This window comes from Giraffa tippelskirchi, chromosome X (genome assembly GCF_054371585.1).
Source record: "Giraffa tippelskirchi isolate mGirTip1 chromosome X, T2T-mGirTip1v1.2.pri, whole genome shotgun sequence".
Lineage (NCBI taxonomy): Eukaryota > Metazoa > Chordata > Mammalia > Artiodactyla > Giraffidae > Giraffa > Giraffa tippelskirchi.
In genome coordinates this window covers 69,724,521-69,742,964 of record NC_137289.1, presented here as the reverse complement: position 1 = coordinate 69,742,964, position 18,444 = coordinate 69,724,521, and positions in this window count along the sequence as shown.

Below are 18,444 nucleotides of genomic sequence, written 5' to 3'. Positions count from 1 at the left end.
CTATAGTTTATTCTGGTAAAATTTCAGTTTGGAAAAGAAAAAGCTGATCAATAACTTACTTGCACTGAGATTTAGCATATTTGTCCTTTGTGGAAGGACTGATGGAGAGGAAAACAAAAAATGAAGAACAAGAATGACCAAAGTGGATAAATACATCAAAGTCTTGTCTCTCTACCTATGTTTGTAAATCCATACAATTTTACCTTATTATCTTGTCACTGATTCTTGTGATCTATTTCTATATTTTTAACAAGACTGTGGCCATCCAATCTTAGTTCCGTTGCTTAATAAATGTCTGATTTTGGACTAGCTACTTTAAACCTCTCCATGTTTCAGTTTCCCATCTTTAGAAAAAAAGTAATAGTATCTTAGGGGCTTCCTCAGTAGCTCAGTGGTAAAGAACCCACCTGCCAATGCAGGAGATGAAGGTTTGATCCCACAGTCAGAAAGATCCCCTAGAGAAAGAAATGGCAACCCACTCCAGTCTTCTTGCCTGGGGAATCACATGGACAGAGGAGTCTGGTTGGCTACAGTCCATGGGGTCGCAAAAGGGTTGTACATGACTTAGCAACTAAACTGCAACAGCAATAATAATAGTATCTACCTCATAAGGTTGTTGAGAGGACAACATGAATTAACATATGAAATGTATGTTAATATATTTAGAGCAATACTTAGCATATACCAAGTATTAGATACATATCAGACTCACAAGGTGAAAATATATGTATATGTGTATTCTTGTACATGCTACGGTAATTAGAAACTGAGGAATGATATCAAGCTATTAATAGCCTATATAAATATATTGAAAAATCTAGAGTGCTTATTTATTCATGTAGAATGACAATTGTAACTTTTAACTGGATCAGGACATTTTCTCTGATTAAAAAATATGGAATCTAGTGTTACCCAGACAGAGGAGCTACAACAAAGTCACCAAGACAGAGGTGGGTAAGAGGTCATAGAATACAGAATTAGGAAATGAGATGCCTTAAAGTCATACTTTTGCAAGTTTCTAGAGGCCAGACTGTATTAATTAACTAATTAAAAAAGACAGTTTGAATTTGCTAGTTATCACAGAAATGCAAGTTCAAACAGTGAAATAGCAAGTTTCAGCTTACCACTGTAACATTGATGGGTAAAAGCACAGATTAGTACAAGATAACAAGATATAGTTTAGTTTCAAAATCTAACCTAGAGATTTTGGTATTATTTTTCTATGCAAAAACTTCACACTTTCGTAATGCTGACCAAGGATGTTGCAAAATCCAGAAGTATGATATTATAAAAATACCTTGACTGGTTATTTATATCAGTTATTATATCTGCATGAATGTATACCTAACGTAGAATCTCTCTTTTTATTTTATTTTATTTTATTTTTTTTAGAAACTCTCTTTTTAGTTAGAGAGTAAACAGTGCAAAACCAAAACATCAAATTAGGGTATATGTGGAATTGAAGATAACATTATATGTGAGAAAAAACACTAGCTAAAATTACTCTCAATGCTAACTTTGAAAACAGACTATATACAAATTAAATTCAAATTTCTTGAATTGAGCATGACTTTTAATGGAAGTTTTAATCTTGAATGTCCAGACCATATATATTTTCTTTATGAACTTTTAATCAACTCTGAGACACTAAGAGGAATAAAGCTTCTTTTCTTTCTGTGGCATGTTGAATTGCAGACCTTTTTTTTTTTTTTAATTAACAAGTGATGGAAATAGTTAGCAACATCTCAAAAAAATATAAATGTAGTTACAAATACCCATGATCACTTAATAAGCAAGCCTTTTCAAAAACAGTGTAAACTCCAAAGGAGAAACAGAAAAATCTGTGTATTGAGTGGATTGGAGAAAAGGGTGAGCAAAAATATTTTCCAGAAACAGCATTGGTTTTACGTGTGAAGATGAAAAATTGCACATTGTATCAGAGATGAGCTTTGCCTTCATTAAATATTTCCAACTGGAGATTGTCTTTTCTTTGCCCCTGACTCCTCATTCTCTGTCAACTCCTTCTGCTAACCTCAGGAATATTTGTGCTCCATATCCTAATTATACACTCTGCTCCAACTAAAGTTCATTAAGCACATTATTGATGCTGACTTTACCAAGGTCAGCAACTACTCTACCCAAAGCTGTTTTACACATTTATATCTATGCTTCAATGATTCTTGTTCATTTACTCAGTCATGCTGTTTTCTTATAAATTACAGAGCTCAGAAATGTGGAGTGAAGAGTGATGGGGAAAATAAAAGTGGTTACCCTTAGGTATCTTTGCTTCCTACTAACTTGTCCTTGGCTTTGTCAGCAAGTAGTTCCTAAGAACTGTAACGTTAGATAGTTTCACAAGCCTGTTTTAAGCAGTCTTTTCTTCTCACCAGTAAACAGCAAGGAAAGAAAAAAATTCCCAAGAGAAAAAAAAAAATCTAAAATATTCTCACTTAAACATGCATTGCTCTTTCTCACACAGAATCCTCAAGATCCTAATTTACAGAGGGAGTTTATTTATTTTAAGACTTCAAGCTATCATATTGATCATATCTCATCAACAACACATTTTCTTTTGAGACATGAGATGCTATACAAGTTGTAGGTTAAAATTTCATTTCATCTTATTCCCTTTGAACTCCTCCCAAATAATCTAGTTTCTTAAATCTAACTTCAGTGATACATACTTTGCCATATGCCAGCTGCCACAATGCAAGACCATGGTGGACATTGTGACTCCTCTAATGGGTGGAGTCTATATTTTTAAGAAAATATTATCTGATAACATCTGAAGTTAATTCTGCATATTCTATAAATTTAGAATATTACTCATTAAACCTATAGAGCTTGAAACATGATCAAATATAGATTGTACCTGTATAAAACCAAAAAAATAGTAGAAGTTATAAAAAGAAAATTTGTTCAGTTAGCCACAGGATAGTCTAATGACCATCAATTGACTAGGCTGCATTTAGCACCTCCTCCAGCTCCCTAGAGAGACATTACGAAGTAGAGACAAAATGTTTTAGGCCTAAATTTGGAAATATTTCATTCTTTGTTGATTCATACTTAATATTAGTTTAAATAAAGACATTTTTACACTTTCCACACTACTAAAATGATTTTAGAAATTTCTATTTTTTTATTGAAAACTCTAGAAATTCATAGTTGGGTATTATTTAACTTTGGCTGAGGTTTACATTTCCGTTACCCATATTGCAGAAATAGTTCAATATATCCAATCAGGATTTCAGATTCCAAGCTTGTGGGGCTAGGAACTTGGTGAATGACCTGAGAGGGTTTGCTAAATTTCTTGGCCTCGATTTTCTCTAACTCAAAATCAATAGTACAGATTAAATGATTTCTTAGATCTCTTATAATTCTCAATACAAAAAAAAATTGCAGAAAAAGCATATATTTTCATCTGGTTGCTTAGCATTTGACAGTTTTAGATAACTCTAAATGATATAAACAAATGAAAATTGTTTTAAAAATGCTTTATTTAATTCATTTATTTTAAAAAATTTGGTAAGAACACAACATGAGACCTGCTCTTAAAATGCTTTTAAGTGTACAAAAAAGTATTGCTATCTATGTGGAATATATTATATACTCGATCGCTAGAAGTTATTCATAACTGACATTTTATAAAACTTGATTAAAATCTTCCTTTTGTCCTGTTCACCCACCCCCTGGCATTTTATTGTTTGTTCCTTTGAGTTTGACTACTGTAGATACTTCATCTAAATAGAAAAACGCAGTGTTTTTCCTCCTGCAATCTATACAGTTCACGGAACATAAAGTCATTAAATTGTAAGTTTCCTATGGCTATAACAAAAGGAAGGGGAACACAAGCTTGTATAAAATATGAATGATTATAATGGAAGGAATAATTACTATGACTACGACTGGTCTCTGTGAAATATCTAGCCCAAGTTCCAAGTTTTTCAGTACTTGCAGCAAGTTTTCAGATGTCCCATTGTTCAGGCCCAATTCATTTATTGAGGATGATTTGAGGGCAAGGAAGTGCCATTCCACCATCAAGCCAGCCAAGGAGTCCTTTGTCATGGAAGTGTTTCATTGAACTGTTAGTAATCTTCTATGCTACTTGAGTAACATAATCATATATAGTACTGTTAATATCATCCTAGCAGTTAGATAGCCATATACCATGGGGTCTCCAATCAACAATGGTGTAATTGGCCACAAACATTAATTTCCCTGATTTAGCTTGACATCTATCCCAATAAACAGGAGTATATTTATAGTCCTTATAAATAAACCCCTTGCATTCCAACTTTTGTCCTTTTCCTAGAGTTTTGGTAGCATTGACATGGTTTTCATAAAAGCACAGGGCAATAAACAGTCCAAGCAATGTGTGGAAGTTCTTTTTTGGAGGCAGGACAAAAGTCCTTGTTTGTTGGCTAATGTTAATGCATAATTCTGCTGGACTCATGCATAGAGGAGGGACTTCATACCCTAGAGAAATATTAATTAGTCTCCTTTCTTCCTTAGGATGAAAGGGGCCCCCAAACTCCAAGGAGGAGGCATATGTACTGAGCCATTAGTGGATATGATCGGTCCTATGTCTGTCCATTTTATAACCTGCAATAAAGAGGAGTTAGGTATATAAGCCCAATAGGTGTGATTAATCAAGTCAGCCTGAGAGGTGGAAGCAAAAGCAAGCAAAGCAAGCATAGCAACATAAATATTTTCAGGATTCCGAGGCATTTCCTGTTGAGAAACCAGGTTTTCAGCTTGATTAGTAAGGGTTTTTATCTGTCCCCAAGTACGGAGATCATGAGGTCGATGACATTGAGTGCAGCATTTCTTGGAAATTTTTAAAGCCGCCATGGCTTCTACTGGAATCTCCCCCTGAAGATTTTGCTGTTTCTTCTCTGTCTTAAATGCCAGTGCCTCCCCTGGGGTGGATCTTCCGAAGAGGGAGCCAACTGATTTCGTTGGATACATCTGGAGAAATACAAGAATACCTCTTTCTCTGGAATATTAATTTTCCAGATTTCCATTGTTTAGTCAACCTGTCTTAATACCAAATGGGCATAGGAAGGGAGGCGTCCTTCAATGCCTCGAAATGTTTTTTCTCCTTTTGTCAAAAATATCTCCTTGTGATAAGTTTGAACAATTTAAAACAAATAAAGCTGTATTAACAATAGTTATAGGCTTAAAGAATATATTGCATTGGAATCTAGTAAAGTCTGCTCTAGATAAGGAGGATAGAAGTGTTCCTGTGTATTCCCCCCTTTTTAATTTTTTTTCTAATTTGTAATTTAAGTGTGTGTGATGTGTTTGTTCAACTATGTCTTGTGTTTGTGGATTATAAAGAGTGTCTGTAATATGTTTAATAGAGAATGAATGTAAAAATTGTTTGAATTGCCTAGAAATACAGGCAGGGCCATTGTCTGTTTTTATAGAGCTAGGTGTTTTCATTATTATAAAGCAAGTTAACAGGTGGGTTATAACATGTTGTGTAGTTTCACCTCAGAGAGGTGTGGCCCATATAAAAGAATTTGCATTGATTGAGACATGTCAGAAGGAAGAGGGAGAAAGTTTAGGGAAATGAGTTATATTTACTTGCCATAGTTTATTGAGATGTAATCTTCGAGGATTGATATTTCATGTAATGGGTCGAAGATGTAGGGACCTACAAGTAGAGCAATTATTAATGATTTTTTTTAGCATGTTGGTATGGAATTTTCTAAATTTGATGTAATGAGCCAGCATTATTGTTTAATAGAGCATGTTGCTCTTCAGGAGTAGCAAAAGAGACAGGTTTATCAGCTTGTTCATTGTCATGACCCATAAGGCTAGGAAGACAAGAATGTATTTGAATATGGATAATATAAATAGGGGAAGTGCAGTTCTTAACAATAGATTGTAGTTCAAGAAAACGTTGTTGAGTAATAGACTGATTAGAATTCATGGGAGAAGTTTTTATATACTGTAATATAAAAACTGAATATAAAGAATTAGAAACTATATTAATAGGGTAAGGATATAGGTGAATAACCTGAATGAGAGCATATAATTTATTTTCTTGAGCAGAGTGAAATTTAGCATAAAAAACTTTATATTCTTTGAGAGACCAGAATGAGGCTTTAGCATTTTTAGTCCCCTCTATATAAAAAACATCAGCTTGAAGAATAGGTTGTGAGGTGACAATGTGAGAGATAATAAATTCAGTATTTTTGAAGAAATTTCAGTTTGTTAGAAAGATAATGAAATGAAATTTCTCTAAAATATTTCAGAAAGGTTATATGGAAATTGGTAGAAATTTGTAATATGTTTTTGAGTTGAGATTTATTAACAGGTACTACAATTTTATGAGGATTGGAGCCAACTAGAGTCTTAGCTCTATTTTTTTTTTATTGATAATGATTAGAGTGATCAAATCAAGATAGGGTGTAAGTGACCTTGTCCCTCTAAAATGAATATAGATCCATTTTATCGGTATTTTTGTAGGGTAAGAAGTCCTGTGAGAGAATGGAGAGAGGGGAGTATAAATAACTCTAAAGGTAAATCAAGTCTAATACAAGTAAGAAATTGTTTTTGTAATTTATATTGTGTTAAACAGAGTACTTGTGTCTTTTGTGAAAGTGAACGAGGGCTTTTTAAATTGGGATCTCTTTTTAAAGTGTTAAATAAATTAGTCAGTTGATAATTTGTAATGTCTAAAGAGGGTCTAATCCAATTTATATCACCTAAAATTTTTGAACATCATTTAAGGTTGATAATTTATTAACATGAATCTGTGTTAGTTGGGGAGTAATACATTGTCTATTAACAATAAAATTTAAGTAATGGTAAGGTGTAGAGGTTTGAATCTTTTCAGGGGCAATGATTAATCCAGAATCTTTTAAATATTGTTGAGCTATGTCAAACATCTGTTGAGTTTTTAAAATAAAAGGAATTGAAAATAATATATCATCTATATAGTGAATAACAAGAAAGTTAGGAAATTGGTTTTTTCATAGGTTTAAGAGCTTTGGTTACATAATATTGACATATGGTGGGAGAAGTCATCATTTTTTGAGGCAATAGAGTCTATTGATATTGTTTGTGAGGCCCGATATGATTAGGGTAAGGGAGAGAGAAAGCAAATCTCTCTTGGTCTAGAGGGTGTAAAGGTATAGTAAAAAAGCAATCTTGTAAACCTATAATAATAATAGGTTTGAAGAATAGGTTTTGAAGAATAGTGGTAGGTGATGGAATTTTTGGTTGTAATGTATCCATAGGTTTCATGGATGCATTAAACTTTCGAAGGTCTGTTAAAAGATGTCATTTGTTAGATTTCTTCTTTATCACAAAAATGGGAGAATTTCAAGGGGAACAAGATTTTTCAATATGTTTTAACTTCAATTGTGTATCTATAAGTTTTTCAGTAGCCTCTAATTTTCTTTTGTAAGGGCCCATTGCTCTGTTCAAATAGGTTTGTCCTTTTTTTAAGTTATTTTAATAATTGTATTGTTTATTAAATGATCAGTGGCCTCTAAGAAAAATGTAGAATATATATTTGAGTTTGTCATTGTATAAGTAAATCTCTTTTTATTAAATTAAGGGGTGCATTTATCATATAAGGTTGTAATGTTGTAGGCTGGTCTTCTGGCCCCTCAAATGGATATATTTGGACATTCTGATAAACCTCTTGTATTTTGGTTTGAGAAATTCCTGTAATTTGGCAAGAAATTTTTTGTATAGGCCAACATTTGGGCCATAAGTGTTTGGAAATAATGATAATATCAGATCCAGTATCAAGAAGACCAGAAAATCTTTTGTCATTAATTTTGATGTTTTTGTTTGGTCGTGCATATTTAGATACTATTGATGTCCATAAGGATTGTTTTTGATTAGTATTACCAAATCCATCTGTCTGTATACCACTAGAGGAATTAATAGAAATGTAAGGTAAAATAAGTAATTGGGCAATTCTTTTTTAAATGGCCCTTATCCTTACAAACAAAATATGTTTCCTTTTTCTTTTTAAAGGTAGCAGCCATTGTTTCAGGTAACATTTGCGTTTTTTGAGTTGTTGATCTTAAGTTGTGATAAGCCTCTAAATAATCAATAACATTTCTGGTCTTATGCATTGGAGCGATGGCTCTCTGACATTTTTGATTCACATTTTAATATGTAAGCAGTTTTTCTAATTGTATTTTGGCCTCCTCTCCAACAACATTATGGGAGATAGTAACTCCCAATCTAGCTAAAAAATCAGCATAGCCTTCATTAGGCCCTTGTAATATCTTTGTGTAGCTACCTTAGGTTTTCTTTGAGGAGTAGTTTGATCTCAAGCTTCAAGGGCAACTTCTTTCAATTGTTCATGTAACAAAGGAGGGCATTGTATCTGAGCTTCCATTGAATTAAATTGTCCCATACCACTTAACATTCTAAAAATAATTTGATTTTGAGGAGTGCCAGCTCGAGCATTAGAACTGGCATGATCTCGGGCCACATCATGAAACCATATTATCTATTGAAGATATTTTTTTTTTTGGTTTAAGAAGAGCTTTTATCAAAATTTGCCAATCATAAGGAATAAACTTTTCAATAGAAGATGTCATAGTGTTTTTTTAGTAAAAGGCGAATGAGGGCCGTACATAGTTGTAGCCTTTTTCATTTGTTGCATGTGAGAAAAATCAGTGTCTCCGTATTGAGGTATTAGCTGTCTTTGAGCATTAACATTTTTTAACACAGGGAAGGCAAAAAGATCATCAGCCGCAGAGACTTGAGATTGCAAAGCCAGTAAATCAGAAAGCTTTTGTCGTGAAGGAGAATGAGCAGATCATCTGTATTCATAAATATGACTGTGTGTTAGGGGCTTATCATTGTCATAAAAAAATATATATTTTTGGCTTTAGTGTCAAAGAGAGCATCAGAAGAATCATCATCAGATTTATCTTGTCCTCGAATCGAGGGGATCTTCGGTTTCATATCCGTTACAAGAGGAAGAGTAGTGCTTGGGACAGCCGGAACAGGGATGGTGGGAAAGTTTTGAAACATTTTATGTTGTTCTCATTGGGCCTTTTGTAAAGTCTTATCATTTAATTTATGTTCCTATAATGAGCATTCTGCTTGTTGATGAATATCAAGGGGGCTAGAATTGCCTTGAAATGGCAAGATCATGGCTTTAATGAGGGCCCACAAGGGCCAGAAATCTACTGGAATATTTTCTCCCCATCTTGTGGCTCGTTTAACATTTTTTTTTTTTAAACCCGGTTCCAAATTTTTAAATCAAAACTGTCTTCATCAGGGAACCAGGGATTATATTCAACCACTGTTTGGAGACAAGCCTCTATCTGCTGATGCAAAACTGAAAGTCCTTGAATCTTAAATAAATGATGCAGTAAAGTAGAAAAGTGGCGGGGGCTTTCCAGCTGTTTGTTCCATAATCCCACACTTACCGACCTCCGTAGGTCGTAACAGTCACTCCGTCCACTTGCCATGGGCTTTCACCACGTCCCTGTTCGGGCACCACTTGTTATGGTCTTTATAGACCGGGACCTGGGGACTGGAGGTGACGAAAAGAAGGCAAAGAAAAGAAGGATGCGGGGGACCCAAGTCTAGAGTGAAACAAGGGTACTTTATTTGCAGAAATGCATGCTTATATATCTTCAATAAAATGATTACTCAGACATTAAAAAGAATGAAATTTCACCAGTTGCAAAAAAATGAATAGTCCTTTAAGTACAAGGAAGTCACTGAAGGGAATCCAGGCAGGTGCCCTTTGTCATAATCTCAGTTCTGAGAACTGTGTGCAGCTATGCTCCTTTCTGTTTCCAGGAACTGATAAGGAACATAGAGCCCTTGAGAAATGGCACACAAAGGAAGAAAACATATTGAATCCCTTAAAGTTGAACATCCCCTGACAGTGGTTGACCAGTTTTTCCAGCACCACTTGTTAAAGAGATTGTCTTTTCTCAATTGTATATTCTTGCCTCCTTTGTCAAAGATAAGATGTCCATGGGTGTGTGGATTTATCTCTGGACTTTCAATTTTGTTCCGTTGATCTATATTTCTGTCTTCGTGCCAGGACCATACTGTCTTGATGTCTGTAGCTTTGTAGTATACTCTGAAGTCAGGCAGGTTGATTCCTCCAGTTCCATTCTTCTTTCTCAAGATTGCTTTTGATATTTGAGGTTTTTTCGTATTTCCATACAAATTGTGAAGTTATTTGCTCTAGTTCTCTGAAAAATACCATTGGTAGCTTGATAGGGATTACACTGAATCTATAGATTGCTTTGGGTAGTATACTCATTTCACTATATTGATTCTTCCACTCCATGAGCATGGTATATTTCTTCCATCTATTTGTGTCATCTTTGATTTCTTTCATCAGTGTTTTATAGTTTTCTATATACAGGTCTTTTGTTTCTTTTAGGTAGATTTATCCCTAAGTATTTTATTCTTTTCGTTGCAATGGTGAACACAAAAATAAACTCAAAATGGATTAAAGATATAAATGTAAGACCAGAAACTATAAAACTCTTAGAGGAAAACATAGGCAAAACACTCTCTAACATAAATCACAGAAGGATACTCTATGACCCACCTCCCAGAGTAATGGAAGTAAAAGCAAAAATAAACACATAGGACCTAATTAAACTGAAAAGCTTTTGCACAGCAAAGGAAACTATCAGCAAGGTGAGAAGACAGCCTTCAGAATGGGAGAAAATAATAGCAAATGAAGCAACTGATGAAGAATTAATCTCAAAAATATACAAGTAGCTCATGAAGCTCCATACCAAAAAAACAAATGACCCAATCAAAAAATGGGCCAAAGAACTAAACAGACACTTCTCCAAAGAAGACACACAAATGGCTAATAAACACATGAAAAGGTGCTCAACATCACTCATTATCAGAGAAATGCAAATCAAAACCACAATGAGGTACCATCTCATGCAGGTCAGAATGGCTGCTATCAAAAAGTCTACAAACAATAAATGATGGAAAGGGTGCAGAGGAAAGGGAACCATCTTATACTGTTGGTGGAAATGCAAAGTAGTGCAGTCACTATGGAGAACAGTGTAGAGATTCCTTAAAAACCTGGAAATAGAACTGCCATAATGCCCAGCAATCCCACTAATAGGCATACACACCAAGGAAGCCAGAATTGAAAGAGACACGTGTACTGAAATGTTCTTCGCAGCACTGTTTACAATAGCTAGGACATGGAAGCAACCTAGTCAGCAACCTAGTCAGCAGATGAATGGATAAGAAAGCTATGGTATATATACACAGTGGAATATTACTCAGCTATTTAAAAGAATGCATTTGAATTAAGTTCTAATGAGATGGATGAAACTGGAGCCTATTATACAGACTGAAGTAAGTCAGAATGAAAACACCAATACAGTATATTAACACGTATACATGGCATTTAGAAATATGGTAATGATGACCTTATATGTGAGACAGCAAAAGAGACACAGATGTAAAGAATGGACTTTTGGACTATGTGGGAGAAGGTGAGAGTGGAATGATTTGAGAGAATAGCATCAAAACATGTATATTACCATATGTGAAATAGATCGCCACCCCAGGTTCAACGGATGAGACAGGGTACTCAGGGCCAGTGCACTGGGATGACCCTGAGGGATGGGATTGGAAGGGAGGTGAGAGGGAGGGTCAAGATGGGGAACACATGTACACCCATGGCTGATTCATGTCAATGTATGGAAAAACCCACTACAATATTGTAAAATAATTAGCCTCTAATTAAAATAAATAAATTAAATTTTAAAAATTAAAAAAAATAAAAACAAAGATCATGGCATACAGTCCCATCACTTCATGGCAAATAGATGAGGAAATAATGGAAACAATGACAGAGTTTATTTTCTTGGGCTCCAAAATCACTGCAGATGGTGACTATAGCCATGAAATTAAAAGATGCTTGCTCCTTGGAAGAAAATCAATGACCAACACACACAGCATATTAAAAAGCAGAGACGTTACTTTGCCAACAAAGGTCCATATATTCAAAGCTATGGTTTTTCCAGTAGTCATGTATGGATGTGAAAGTTGAACTATAAAGAAAGCTGAGCGCTGAAGAATTGATGCTTTTGAAGTGTGGTGTTGGAGAAGACTCTTGAGAGTCCCTTGGACTGCAAGGAGATCCAACCAGTCCATCCTAAAGGAAATCAGTCCTGAATATTCATTGGAAGGACTGATGCTGAAGCTAAAGTTTCAATACTTTGGCCACCTGATGAGAAGAACTGACTCATTTGAAAAGATCCTGATGCTGGGAACTACTGAAGGCAAGAGGAAAAAGGGATGACAGAGGATGAGATGATTGGATGAGTTGTATCACTGACTCAATGGACATGGGTTTTCCCTGGTGGCTCAGAAGGTAAAGAATCTCCCTGCAATGTGGGAGACCTGGGTTTGATCCCTGAGTTGGGAAGATCCCCTGGAGAAGGGAACGGCTACCCACTCCTGTATCCTGACCTTAAAATTCCATGGACAGAGGTGCCTGGCAGGTCCTAGTCTGTGGGTTGCAAAAAGTCAGACATGACTAAGTGACTTTCACTTTCCCCATTCCCTCGATGGACATGAGTTTGAGCAAACTCCAGGAGATGGTGAGAGACAGGGAAGCCTGGTGTGCTGCAATCCGTGGGGTCGCAAAGTGTCATGCATGACTGAGTGATTGAACGACAATAGCAAATATTGAAACCACATTAAAGCATCACTTCATTCCCACTAAGATGATCATAATTAAAAGTAAATAATAGCAGAAAATAGCAAGTGTTAGAGAAGATGTAGGAAAATTGGAACCTTAGTACTTTTCCAGTAGGAATGTGAAATGATGCAATGGCTATGGAAGGTGGTTTGGTGATACTTCCAAAAATTAAACATAAAATAATCATATCATCCCATATTCCCACTCCTAGCTATATACCCAAAACAAGTGAAAAGGGTACTCAAACATGTACACAAATGTTCCTAAAAACACTATTCAAAATAGCCAAAATCTAAACAGTCCAAATGCCCATCAACAGATGAATGGGTAAATAAATCTTGGTATATTCATGTAAGGGCTTCCCAGGTGGTGCTAATGGTAAAGAACCAGCCTGCCAATGAATGAGATGTAAGAGATGTAGGTTCGATCCCTGGGTGAGGAAGATTTCCTGGAGGAGGGCATGGCAACCCACTCCAGTATTCTTGCCTGGAGAATCCCATAGACTGAGGAGCCTGGGGTGCTATACTTCATAGGGTTGCATAGAGTCAGACACGACTGAAGCAACTTAGCATGCATGTGTATTCATGCAATAAAATACTATTCAGCTATATAAAGAAATGAAGTACTGGTATATGTTACAATGTGGATGGACCCTCCAAAGATTATGCTGAGTTAAAGAAACCAGACTAAAAAGGTAACATATTGTATGATTCTATTTATACAAAATATCTAGAATGGATAAACCTACAGATACAGATGGTTGACTGGTATTTGCCAGTGGGTAGAGGAAGGAAGAATGAGGAAAATATGTTTTTAATGATTAAAAGCTTATATTTTAGAGTGTTGGAAATGTTTTTGAACTAGGTAAAGTTGGTAGCTGTACAACATTGTGAATGTACTAAATGACATTGGATAATTCATTTTAAAATGGATAACTATGTAAATCTCACTTTAAATGAATTAAAAAGAAAGTATTTTAGGGACATGTTACATAATTTATAAATAAATTTCATTTTTCTGTAGTATTCAGCTTTTAATATTTTTATAGTTATTGTTATTTTCTCATCTAAGTGGATCCTTATGTTTATAAATTTTTAATTTTATTTTTTGTTTTTCTTAAAGTAGCCCCCACCTCTCTTACTTATAGAAGGCTCATACACCACAGATTTACATATTTCTATGGATTATTATAAAGGCACAGAAAAGAGACCATCCTGACATATCCTATGTATCACTATATGGACATTGTGTAACATAATAAATAGTAATGTCTTAAAAGATGTACCATATTTTGTAGGCCAAGGTAGGCTGAAAAACTCTTATAAGTTTCAGAGAAAATAAGCTAGTAATGCCAACAGAATGATCTTAAATCTATCAGCTTCTTCAATCTTTCTCAGATTACAACTACGTATATACTCAGAATAACAATATTGAGAAGGAGGTTTGTCTTTTAAAACATTTGACAATTTCCTGTGAACTAATAGCTTTCTGGCATCAATCATTTTCTTTACAGAAGCAGGGGGCGTTGATTATGGTATTACAAAGAAAAATCAATTCTGGATAATCACCATCTTATGAGTAAAATAGCTGTTTACAAATTCTACAAATATATTTCTAATAACTAACTGCTCAAAGAAAATGTTATCTGACTCAAGTTTCCTCTCTTGGATTAATAATCACTATAAAATATCTTTATTATTAGCTAGCTAATATGCTGACATGCTATTTCTTTTTTGATATGCTTTTATCTTTTATGAAATAGATTTTCTATTATGTACAAATGTATAAGTACATAAATCATATGCAAGATGTGACATTAATGACTAGATCTGACATCTACTCTTTTCCTTTACTGGCTGACATTTTCTAAATCTATTTCATTTATTATTCACTTATTTATTTTAGTCTCTTTTGAAAGGTTGTCGTCAGAAATTTCATCAGTTTTGATAAATTACATGTCACCTTGTAGATTTTCCATGATCTTTGTACAATTTTTTGTTGTTGTTTTCCTATCTATCTAGCCATGAATTGTACCAATTCATAGGCTTAGATATATACTTATTGGCACAACTTGAATGACTAACCATTACACCTGGTTGTACTAATTGGATATTCTAGCAATTTAGTATAATAAATAAAAAAATATTTGTAAATATTTTCTTCAGTTGATTTCCTGCCTGCTACCTCATTGGCCATCCCTTCTCATTCTCTTTAGGTAAATACTCTTTCTTTTTCGGTTCTAAATGTTTGAGTGCCACAGGACACAGTTTTAGGACTTCTCTGTTTACACTCACTTCCCCGGTGATGTAATCTAGCCTTATGGTTTAAAAAACATCCATATATTCATATCTCAAATTCATAAAATCCACATTATAAAGCTCAACTGCATACTCAAAACCTTGTATGTCTAACAGTCATTTCAGATTCAGTAAATCTCACACTGAGCCTTGGGTTTTCTTTGCATTTATTCTGCCCACAGTATTCCAGACCTCAGTAAGTGATATAATCGTTTACTCAGGACCTCAGGGCAACAAATTTAGAAGAATCTTTGATCTCCTCCTTTTTCTCTTCACCTCAATCCAGACCTATGTGCTTTATTTTCAAAATATATCCCAAATCTGATGAATTTTTACCTCCTCTACTGCTATCACTATAGCGTGAGCCACTATAATCTCTTACCCGGGAAACTGCAAGAACTCCCTAACTATTTTCCTATCTTTACTTTCCTATCTTTTCCTATCTTTACTTTTGACCCTCTTGAAAATATAATTTTAACGTAGCATTAATATTAATCATGGCAAAATATAAGAATTTTAGCTCCTGTGACACACCAGGTTTTATAATAGGTTCTTTCTTGGAATAGTGTTTCCTTTGCTTGAAATACTATTATCACTGTTCTCTTATTAGTTCTATTTTCCTTGGCTCTTGGCTCTACTTCCATAAAAAAGCCTTCCCTGGATTTCTGAGGCTACACAATATACAGTCATATTGTAAAAACTAAAATAAGGATAAATAGGTATTCAGAAAATATCTGATCATTTAATATTAGTCACCTATTTTAAGAAATTACTAGAAATACCTCAGTAAGACCTCAATATCCATAAACAAAAATTTTGAAATACAGAGATTGAACTAACTTCTACTTTTAGTAGGTGACCTATTTTATATTTTTAATTATTAAAATCTCATAAACACTGAAATAAAGTATATATTGATATGTGCATATAAACTAGAAGAATTTAAGATGGACAGTTTATTACATTTTCTCTAGATTTATTATGTTAAAGTAATAGACCTAGTGATAAATAGTAGGTCGCCAGTTGAAGGGTACAATCAATTCAATCAATTCTCCTATTTCCATCTCCAAAAGTAATCATATCTGAAAATGAAGTGTGTCACTTTTGTTTGTCCACAATTGAACCTCTGTCATGTTTCATAAGTTCAAAACCAAAAGTATATTTATTTTTAATTGTAACTGATCACAGACAAAGTGTCATCCTAGATATACATGACAATATAAGTACTCCCAGGACATCTAAGAAACTCTTGTCATTTAAAATATACAAACTACATATTATATGTTATTCTTAAATTTTAGAAGATCATGAAATTAATAAGGTCTAATCTAGTGTGAAAATTTGGGATGAGTATTGGACTATTTCTTTGTTATGTTTGTTTTGGATTTCGGGTTAAGTTATATTCTTCATTTCACGAGTTACTATCATTATTGTATTTACAGCTCTTTATTTGCTAACATTTCTTCTTCAATCCTCTCTATAATCCTACTCCCCTACCCACTTATACACCTACTTTCATGTATATGATATATATTTTCCCAATCTAGCTTACATATGTTTACTTAATATTGTGAAAAGCCTTACCAAAATATATTATTGATGGTAACACATTTTTTTTTATTTTATATGGGTGATATTGTTCTATGTTTTTATTTTAAACATTCACGTTTTGTTAGTGAAAATGCTGTAAACATTTTCTCCCACTCAACCATTGCTCCCTTAATACTGTTTATGCATCCTTTTCAGAATAGAATAGAGATCTTGAATTTAATATAGTCAAATTCATCCATTTTTATCTTTATGCTTGGAGCTTTTACAGTTTTGTTAATAACTTTCCCAATTTATTCTTCTTGAACAGAGGCTCTTTAAATCTATATTAGATGTCCCTTTATATGCTGAAGAAACTGACCTTGACTTTTTCTTTTTCACAGCAGGATCACAAAACTCTTGACAGAGGCTTCTGTGCCTTATCGATCCACAGACACCATAGGGACATCCTTAACATCCTGCACACTCCACAATCTTTTAAAGATCTACTAGGAAATTTCTCAAACTAGTGTCCTCCCCCATAAATGTCCTACAGCTCACACAAAGGCATCAGCTTCTTGAGGGAGACCTTTACAATTTTCATTGACACCAGTCCTTTTATGCTATCCCATCCTGTAAATTAAAAGTCATCTCCCTTTATGTGGTACTGTGTATCCTTACAGAACCAGGCTCCTCTTATGCTCTCCTTTACTTTATAAGGTTCGGTCACTAATTATTTTCCCTATAACTAACACTCTTATCCACTAAGATATGGAGGGTGTTCTTTCATGTACACATAGCTGAATCCAGGTGGTATCTCTGAGTCTCAGATAATGTTTGTTTCTTTTAAAGTCACCAAGTGAACAAAGGAAATATACATCCCACTCCAAGAACTTTCAGCTAGAATATTCATGAGTTAACATATCACCATTCCCACAAATTTGCTTCATTTACATTGCGATAAATTAAAGATAGTAATTCTTACTTAGTAAGACTCCAACATGATACAAAAGTACAAACAAAATGGGGACTTATGCTTAAAGAGATCCAAGAATTCACTTGGATTTACCTTTCTAGGAAAGAAAATATGAAAAATCACCTTCAAAGAGATTTTACTTTCAATGAACAATTTCACTTAAATGTTTCATTTTCAATTTCTGACATTTTTTGTTAAAAAATTATTAAAAAATTACAGCTCAAAAAAAAAAGATTGTAACTGTCTAAAATCAGTTTCTCTGTAAAAGATTTCTTTCTTTCAAAAGAACTAATCTCCTTAAAGAGTGTTATTACTTTAAAAATCACAGCGGCCATGCAATTCTTCCTTACTGCTAAAAAGCAATTTTTTTAATCCTGTCCTAAGCAAACTTATAAATCTTTGTCCCATCCTGAAATCTGCTTCCGTTTTTAGACTGCTAGTACAATAAATGACTCCAAATTATGGACTCACTTAACCAACAATGGGGAGAAACTTGAACACATACACATGTAGACAAAAACTCACTTATGTAGCCATTGTCTTTAAAGAATATTTTCATGATCCTGGATATATTTTGCCGTGAAAGTTTTTGCTAACACTGAAAGGTATGTGAAATGAAAATCACTCAGTCGTGTCTGAGTTTTTGCAACCCCATGGACTGTAGCCTACTACACTCCTCTGTCCATGGAATTCTCCAGGCAGGAATATGGGAGTGAGTGGCCATTCCTTTCTCTAGAGGATCTTCCCAACCCAGGGATCAAACCTGGGTCTCCTGAATGCTAGGCAATTTCCTTACCATCTGAGCCACCAGGGAAGCCCACTTAAAGGTATAGCCTTCCCCTTAAACTTAATGCATCTTCCATTTTAAGGACTTGAAGATATCCCAAAGGATTTCAAAATCTTACAGAAATTTAAGTCTCATAGAAGGGTCTGAAATACCTCATATC